Raw genomic sequence first — 10,052 nt, forward strand, 5'->3', positions numbered from 1 at the left:
GTTGCTTCAAAAGACCTTACCCAGGATCTGCAGGGACAACAATGGTTTCACCTGCATAGGATTGCAGGTGGGTTTGGGGAAATGCAAGACATTTCTTGCCTATTTTGCCACTGTGTATTTACAATATGCACCCATGTCCCATAACTGATTTTGGGTGTTCTGGTGGCCCTCTCACATAAGGCAGAACAGGAGAAAACTGGGCAGCCAGATGTCCAAAGTAGAAAGGAGCGAATAGGGGTGCTTTAATTCTCACTGATCATGACATAATATTTTCAAAGAACGAATTGAAATCAATCATGAGGTGGATCGTTAAAAATTTTCCAGACACCTCTCCTGATGAAATCCACACCACTGAATTTTGGGACTCAGAGGGAGTTAAATTGTGCAACGTTTTGATCAAAAGGAACCACGTTGCACCCCACATGCTCTCCATCTTTCACACCATCCTTGAGACTCTTCACCAGCAAGCAGTGTGTCAAAAACTCAATCCGTTGGTCACTCCTAACTTGGGACCTCCCCTCAAACCTGCCTTTCTCAGACTTTCCACGATGGTCCAAAATGGCAATGCCAGGCTATCTTGGAGCATCATGCCCTGGAGACTCAAGATGGAAGGAGCCTGAATGTGGCTTGGTGTCAACAGAAGGAGACCAGGACATCAATTAGATCATCACAGGCCCAATTTTATTGATCAATACAGCGGGTTAAATACAGTTCATAATGAGCTTCATACATATTGCAAAAGTTGAGCTCAGGATTGGTTAGTTACATATCAGCAACTACGCCTACTTCTACATTCTTATGGTTATACTTTTGATACTTTCTACATATTCTCAGGAAGAATCTCTCTTCCCGATCCTCATGTTCCGGCAAGGGCATTCTGTCCTTGCCTGTCATTGGTCACTGACTGTTGACTTCTCCTTTCAGCTTACTGACTGCGGACTTCCCTCTCTCAGCTTAACCAGCAGCATTATGTCAGCATGGCCTTTCTCAGCTAACCAACTATTAATAAATCTCTCCACATTTCCCCCGTTTTCTTCTTGAGCAAGGAGATTAGTTTGCCAGGTTTTTGCTATTGTACGACTGACCATGTTTTGAATACAATTAAAAATACAAGGCAAAATAAGCAAAAACAGTAAAATTACACACAGCAGTCCTATAGCATAGATCACAAGGTTCCTCAACCATGGCCCAAGTCCTAAGCTTTTAAGCCATTCGTCAATTCCTAAACCTTCTTCTTCCTTGAGATTGTGAAGTCCCTGTTGCAGTTCTTTTATCTTAGTGTGAATGGACACCGAATGATCAGACAGATTCATGCAACACATTGCCTCGAACTCTTCACATCCATGCCCTTGTGCTAAGAGCAAAAAATCTACAGCAGCTCTATTTTGCAAAACAGCATGGTTAACACTCTGCACATCTGCGGTTAGCATGTCTAAAATGTGTGATGTCTTGTTCAGCTCATCCTTTGCCCAGCATCCTAATTGTTTTGCTAAATTCATAGCTTTATTGGCAGATCCTCCTGGCAAGATAGTTGAAACTACCACCTGTTTGAATGTACCCCAAAACTGTGGATCTCCTATCTGGCTGCAGTCTAAGTCATGTATGCTATGTCTTTTCCTGTTTGAATTTTGACTCAGCTGCATTAGCAAGGATACATTAGGGTGAAACAATGACAATTTCCCCAAATAACAGGGTCCACCCTGTGGTTTAGCTGGTATACCATTCCATGCCCTGTCTCCACAAATCAAAAATATTCCTGTGGGTAATTTCAATGGTGCTGTGATATTTGTGCCGTTACATTGACTGTAATGCTGTGGAGAGAATTCACTCACATTCAGGGATGAATCTCGGGTGGCCCATGTTTCTTTAGGTTGGTTTAAATTTTTAGCACCCGAAAATTTGAAGCTAAGCCATCTGCCAGCTGTAGTGTTAGACATACTGGCGTTTGTACTTCCAAAAAGATCTAATTCCGCAGGAGGAGAATGCAAAGAGGTGTTAAGTGATTGGATTAGTAAGCATTGACGATAGCCATCACTCTGACTTGCAGTATACCCTTGTTGCACTGGCAATGTGATCTTTGATATGTTAGACATACATAAGGTCTGATTGTTTATCAAACTGCAAAATTCTCCAGGAGACCATACCGGAAGTCCCACCAGGCATGTTCGAAATGGATTAGTGACTCCTCCAAGACTAAGACAAAGTGATGATTGGTTAGTTTGATTAGCAAGTGTCACCCATAAATTTTCTCTTGGTTGACTAAAGTGTGTTATTCCTACTGCTTCACTTGCTACAGCATTGAGCAGTATAACAAGAACAAACCTCATTTTTCCTTCTGCTTGCTTTGTTTTTCCTTTCTTCGCTGTCTTTTCCCTGGTTTGCTAGATTGTCTATTGTAAGGCTGAGTCAATTTTTGAATATACTGATCTAATTCTAAATCAGCATCCTTGCTCACAGGTATAGCATGAGGTAAGTTTGAAGGCAAATCAGCTTTACAGCAAGCTGCTATAATGCGTGAGGCTTTATTAATTTCAAATATTCTAAGTATTTCCTGTAACCTCCACCTAAGATATGCTATAACCACTTGTTCTGCACTCTCAAAAAGCTGTAATCCTGTCCGTCCTGGCAGGCCAGTACTTTGTTCAAGAGCTCTAACCCAGATAAAATTTCGAATCCACTTTCCAAAACAAGGTGCACACCATAAATAGTCTATTGATCTCTGTGAATACCAATAAACCTGATTACAATCTGCACAATGCAAAGCTACCCATGCATAGCACTTATCATTATCCCTTTTACAAACATAACAAGGAAGTGAATGTAAGTAAGGACCAGTATAAAAGTCTGGTTCTTCAACCCAATGCAACCAATTCAATGGTGGTGATCGCAAAGCCTCTTCAGCTTTTTTACTATATGAGGCTAATAGTTCAAGCTCTTTCTTTAATACAAGGTGTATCTTATTTCGTAACCGTAGTTCCTGTTCATTATCTTCTTCAACAATTATATCCTCCTGAGGGTCCCATAACTGTAAAATTGTCTTAATCATAGAAAATTAATTAGCAATCACTGATACCCTTGCTCAAATGAGATCGTTCCCTTTTTGCCTCCTTTTTCTTATCTGTCTTCAATCTTGCTGCTCCTGATTTTACTGGTCCTGCCACTTGCAAACTCAATTTTTGCAACTTGTCAATGCAGCAATCTAATGCTCTATCAGGATCCCCTTTGAAGGGTCCTACAATTGAATGCTGTGTTAAAGGCACTAATTTTCTACACCTTATAGAAACTATACGTGATTTACTTTGAACCTTAATTCTATTTACAATACATTGTACCTCCCATCGATAATAAGCAAGAATTTTCTGTTCAGGAGACTCATAAAGATTTAAAGCTATATATGCGTTTTGCCCTGTTTGTCTCCTTAATTCATCTTGCCAGCTTTTACCCCAAGTGTGCTCGTGTTCACAAGTGTGACACCACAAATCCCACAATAATGATTGTTCTATCCAAAAAGTTCTTTCACAACCCCCACAACGTAGGGCTATCCAGGCAGCACAATGTGGATTGTGACAGTCAAGGCAATGTTCTTTCGCTGGATTTGTTAAGCGAAAAGTTGACAATGAGTCAATAAAACCAATCAACTCCTGGGCTGTCCGATAGTGATGTTTCAGTGCTCTGTCCACCGCTTCCAATTACCCATTCAATTGTAACAGTAGCGGTTGTAGGACTAGAAGCAGTTTCTTCCCCAGTCGCTCCGTGTCCTCCTCCGTAAGGCGGTCTGCCAGAGGCTGCATCAAAAACAGGTTTAGTCCACTTAGCAGGCACCCACAAAGGCCCTGTAGGTGAGGAAACACAAAGATACCCCCGACCCCAATATAATACTTTTGCAGGTTTTTCCCATAACCCTGTACTCGGGTTCTTATACTTAACCCAGACCTCTGTTTCCTTAGTATTTTCCTGACCTGACCTTGGATGATGTTTCATTGCATTGGGGGTATCATCTTCCCCAAAAATACATAAATGGTTAATCACATACAAAACCTTAGCCAAACATGCTTGTGGATCTACCAAATCTTGATGTTTCTCAATATACTGCTTAAGGGTACCGTTTGCTCTTTCCACTATTGCCTGTCCAGAAGGAGAATGTGGAATACCTGTCACGTGCTTAACAGACCACTGATTCAAAAATTTCTGAACCCTAGCACTTACATAAGCTGGACCATTATCCGTTTTGATACTCTTTGGAACTCCCATAACAGCGAAACAACTTAACAGGTGTCTGATAACGTGTATAGCTTTCTCTCCTGCCTGAGCCGTAGCCCATATGTAATGACTATATGTATCTATAGTGACGTGCACATGTTTGACTTTACCAAATCTGGCTATGTGTGTAACATCCATTTGCCATTTCTCATTTATTTCTAAACCTCGAGGATTAACCCCGATGCCTAGACCTATTCCACCATTATGATAACTACATGTTGGACATGCTCTGACAATGGCCTTGGCTTCTGACAAACTCAGCTCAAAGTGTTTTGCTAAACCTCTTGCATTTTGATGATATCTACTATGTGCTTCTCTGGCCAATGTGTGCTTATCAATAGGACAAGAATTATCAATGGGTAGGGTAACCAATTTATCTGCACGTTCATTCCCTTCTCCTAAACCTTCAGACCACTTATGACTCCTAATATGAATCACAGAATACGCTGCATTTCTCTCTCTTAAAGCCTTCCTTAACTGTATCAGTAACTCATACAATCGTATATTATTCACTTCCTTAATTGCTGCTTCCTCTATTCGTTTGACTACTCCTGCAACATACATAGAGTCTGTGACCACATTTAAAGGCTCCTGTAAGTTGGACACTGTCCATACTACTGCTAACAATTCCAAAGTTTGTAAGCTATCTGCAGGGTCTGCTGTGAGGAGTTGATGCTTCCATTGTCCTTTTTCTTGCCAGGTGACAGCAGCACGCCTTGATTTCTTTCCTGCATCTGTAAAAGCTGTAATAGCTCCTTCTATAGGGTGTTCTTCTCTCAAAGGTCGAGTGATCCAGTTCCATTCTGTCATCCATTGCAAAACTCTAGGCACTAATTTGCTGGTCTCTACTTTAGCAGACAATGTCAATAATGCTTCCTGTAAATCCTTCGAATTAATCAAGTACCAGTCCAAGGTTTCTTTTTCCATAGGCAATCTAATGGTAGCAGGTTCTCTACCATCCACTTCAAGAATTCTGAGATGCCCCTTTTTGATTAATGCAGCCAATTGTTCAATTTTTGAAGATATTGTTTTCTTATGCTGCAGTGGTGGTGATAACCATTCCAACACCCGTATCTCCCCCGTTTTCTTTTGTTGTTGAGAGAGAACACCAAGCAAGTGGCAAGGGCTATTCCAGATGGTAAGGTCAATGGGGTGGTCGAGTTGTCGACGAGACACATACCCTTGCTGTACACAGTTACTAATTTGCTGCAAGGCAAGACGGTGCTCCTTTGGCAGGTATACAGGAGTAGTAGGGTCAACGCCTTTTAACAAAGGCCGTAGGGTTTCTAATAAATGATTTGGTATTCCCACAATGGGCTTCAGCCACTGTAAGTCTCCCAGCAACTTCTGTGCATCATGTAGAGTCTTAATATCCAATTGTAATTCCAATTTTTGAGGTATTACTATTTGATCCATCAAAGTCCATCCCAAATATTTCCAGGGCTTTGTAGTCTGAATTTTCTCTGTACCAATAACAAGTGAATATGCAGCAAGAGTATTTTGAATGCTGTCAGTCTGCAAAGAGGAAAATGGTTGTTGCTGTGCAAACAAAATATTGTCCATGTAATGATATATTATAGTTACTGACCATTTGCGACGTAATGGCTGTAATGCAGCATCAACATAAAGCTGACATAAAGTCGGGGAATTGCGCATGCCTTGCGGAAGAGACGTCCATTCAAATCTTTTATCCGGTTCTCCACGATTTATTGCGGGTAAAGTAAAAGCAAATCTCTTCATATCATCAGGATGCAGGCCAATAGTGAAAAAACAATCCTTTAGGTCAATAATTAAAAGTGGCCAGTGTTCTGGGATCATAGCTGGATTTGGAAGACCAGGCTGTAAGGCCCCCATTGGTTCGATTTGGTCATTTACAGCCCTCAAATCATGTATCAAACGATATTTCCCTGATTTCTTCTTGATTACAAAAAAAGGTGTATTCCAAGGGCTCGTGGAAATCCGTAGATGTCCCTTTGTATACTGTTCCTGTACCAATTCATGAGCGTGCATAAGGCTTTCCCCTTTTAATGGCCATTGCTTAACCACCACCGGTGTGTCCGTCTTCAAGGTGAGTGGAATGGGGAAAGTCCAAGCAATGGCAATTACCCCAAAGGGTGATGATTAGTTAACACCACTCCCAATTGTGTTAAAATGTCCCTTCCAATTAAACAGGAAACTGTAGGAGGCAGTTGAACAATTGAAAACACAGGAGATACTTGTTGATTCTCAATGCACACAGACAAAGACGGCGATCTGCTTGCCAATGTAAATCCTCCTACTCCTATGAGCATGTTTGATGATGGAAATAGAGGCCAATGTTGTGGCCACGCTTCTGGAGAAATGATGCTGGTATCTGCTCCTGTATCCAATAATCCATAAAGGGTTATGCTTTGATGCCCATAGGTAATTTCAACTTTTTGCTTTGGTCTATTTTGTAAATCCACAGTCAAAAGTGTAACATCAGAAGAGCCAAAACCCTTCTCATTCCGTGTTTGCCCAGTAAATGATTGTATTCCCGATGTCATTTGTGATAGTGGTACCAATTGTGTGATGCGTTGTCCTTTTGTTATTTTAATCGGAGGATAAAGGGTGTAAACCATGATTTGTATTTCCCCTGTAAAGTCTGCATCAATAACAGCAGTCAAAACAAATAATCCCAACATAGTTGTGGAAGAGCGTCCTAGTAATAATGCTCCACATGTTTGTCCATTTAATATAAGAGGACCCTTTACTCCAGTTGGTATCCTCTCAGGCCGGTTCTTCATTAGCGTGACGTCTACTGCTGCTGGTAAGTCCAAACCGAGGCTCCCTGCTGTTGCGGGTTGCAGACAGGAGGTGGCAGCGATGTCACGGCAGTAGCTGGTGTCTCCGATGTCACGGCGGCAACTTGTGTCTGGGCGCGGCCCCCGTGATTCGCGCTCCGCCGATCATTTCTCGACCAGCGCCTACAAGCCATAGAATTGTGGGAACTAGATCGGCAGTGTTGACACCATATGCCAGTCGCTCGGCATGTTCGGCGTGTGTGTCCTTCGTTGCCGTATCGGTAACACTTCAGGAATGGTCTCGAAACTCCTTGCATGAATGCCAGTGAGCCGCTTCGGAGAGGAGCAAGAGCAGCTAACACCTGATTCTGAGTAGACTCTGCTTGCTTTTGTAACCCTAATCCTAATTCCTTTAAGGCTTCTGCTATATATGCCTGCGACGCTGTTGGCATTAATGCCATTCGCTCTAACGCTTCCTCAATGGTCCAATTCCTCCCTAAAGTAGCTAACACTCTTTGTGTTGCTGGATTGCTATTTTGCAAGGCACACTGCTTCAATCGCGCCCCCCTCATGTATTCTGCAACACCAGCCCGATCTATAGCAGCAGCTGCTCTATCGATAAAATTTCCAAATGATTCTTCTCTACCTTGTTTAATGCCCATATAAGCCAGCAACCCTCCTGGCTCTTTAACCATATCTATTGCAGCACGCACTAACCGCATAGACTCTCTAAGTATATCTGCTCCCAATATCATCTGTGCCTCTGTACGCAAATATGCCCCTAAGCCCATCAGCTCCTCTACTGTTACTCCATGTAGTGGGTCTCCCTGGGCTCGTTGTACAGCAACTGACTCATAAACCAGAGCTTGCCAATGTGCATTAAACAATAACTGCTGATGCTGAGTAAATATCAACCGAACTATTCCTCTTAAATCATTTGGGCATAAAACCTGAGTATTAAAAAGATAATCTAACATTTGCCTAACAGGTTCACTTTTTACTCCAAACTGACTAACCGTAGAACGTAGCTGGGTTAACAACTTCCAATCAAAGGGAGTATATTCCGCTATATTATGCGTAAGGTTCCCCTGTGCATCATACTGTGGTGTGTATGTAACTGGACATGCAAGACTAGAAGCTACTTCCACCGCCTCGCCATCCCCCATTTGCATTACTTCTTTTGCCAAAGCAGCCCAAGCTTCCCTCCTCTGTTTAGCCATCTCCTTCCATAGATCACGGTGTGCCCCTGGGATGGGATCTGACTCTTTAAGGGTGCTATGCTGCTGGCACTTCAGTACAGACACCGAGTTTTCGCACAGGGAAGGCGGTGGAGCAGAAGCTGACTTGCGCGGGGAAAGCGGACCCCCACTGGAGCTAACAGTGAAACCAGAGCTGGCTCGAGCAGAGCTGGCTCGCGCGGGGGAGGTGGCCCCCCCGCTGGAGCTGGCTTGCTCGGGGGAAGCAGCGGAGGCAAAGCTGGCGGCGGAGGCGAAGCTGGCTTGCTCCCACCCCCACCATCCGACCCGCCTGAAGCTGGCCACGGAGGCAAAGCTGGTTTGCTCTTACCTCCACCGTCTGACTCGCCCTCCCCCTCTGACAGGAAGGGTGCAGACGGTTCCACTGTGCCTATAGGAAAATCCTCCACACCACTTTGCTGGGGACTCTTAGGCGTAAGTATCTTAGTTACAGAAGTTGCTAAGGGATCATCCTCATGACCATACCCTATATTCCTCTTATGAGCTTCTGTCGCCCTTTCTGCTGCCTTTCTCTCAGAGACCTGCTGAAGTAACATGTTATACATCAGCCGCCATAATTTCCCTAATTTCTTTGCTGACTTATCATCGTCTAACATTGTATCCCACAGTATTTCCCTAAACTTCCTCCACTCTGCTAGCTCATGAACTGTATGTGGATTAGCAAAGATACCTTTAGCATGGCCATAAGCTAATAACCCTGGTAACTCCTTCTTTAAATCTATCCCCTTTATTCCTCGCCGTTCTAAATACGCGGCGAAGAGGTCGTATGCCGCTTGCCTATCCATACCTATTAGTCAGCGCTGTTGCAGCTCTCCAGGCTCCAGTGGCACGTATTGGCTTGAGTCACCTTTGTGAACCTCAAGGGTGCTTCAAATTCCGGCACCGTCCCTGCTGCAAGGACCCAAACCCAACTTCCTCGACCATGGCATGATCCCCTTTTTCTTTTAATCTGAGAAAAAAGGGCAGAAGTTCGGCAGTGCCCGCTTTCTCCACCATTTGTCGACGGAAGGAGACCAGGACATCAATTAGATCATCACAGGCCTAATTTTATTGATCAATACAGCGGGTTAAATACAGTTCATAATGAGCTTCATACATATTGCAAAAGTTGAGCTCAGGATTGGTTAGTTACATATCAGCAACTACGCCTACTTCTGCATTCTTATGGTTTTACTTTTGATACTTTCTACATATTCTCAGGAAGAATCTCTCTTCCCTATCCTCATGTTGCGGCAAGGGCATTCTGTCCTTGCCTGTCATTGGTCACCGGCTGCTGACTTCTCCTTTCAGCTTACTGACTGCTGACTTCCCTCTCTCAGCTTGACCAGCGACATTATGTCAGCATGGCCTTTCTCAGCTAACCAACTACTAATAATACTCTTCACAAGCAACAGCTCTGCATGCAAGTGGCCATAGAACCTGGCTTCAGAAATGGCTCCTTGGACTGGTTTCCAAGGAAACCTGAACTGATGGGGGTTGCCATGGCACCCAAACCCAGCAGTGTGGTCATTGCAGTGTCCATGGCAACAGTCCCTTGCAATGGCACCACTGCATATTGGGATGATGATCCACCCTTACAGCTGGCCCAGGGCAGGTCTGGAGTGCTCCTGGTGGCAGCTTGGGCTTGGCAGACACTTGAGGAGGATGTCTGTTTGCAATGGGGAAACTCAGGAGTTTTATATTCCTTCAAAAATCAAAGAAGGCAAATCCCTCTTTGTCTGTGTGCAGCCACTTCTCCAAGCAAAGCAGGTTCCAGGTGAGTGAGGAGAGACAC

Source organism: Melospiza melodia, chromosome 17 (genome assembly GCF_035770615.1).
Source record: "Melospiza melodia melodia isolate bMelMel2 chromosome 17, bMelMel2.pri, whole genome shotgun sequence".
NCBI classification, from domain to species: Eukaryota; Metazoa; Chordata; class Aves; order Passeriformes; family Passerellidae; genus Melospiza; species Melospiza melodia.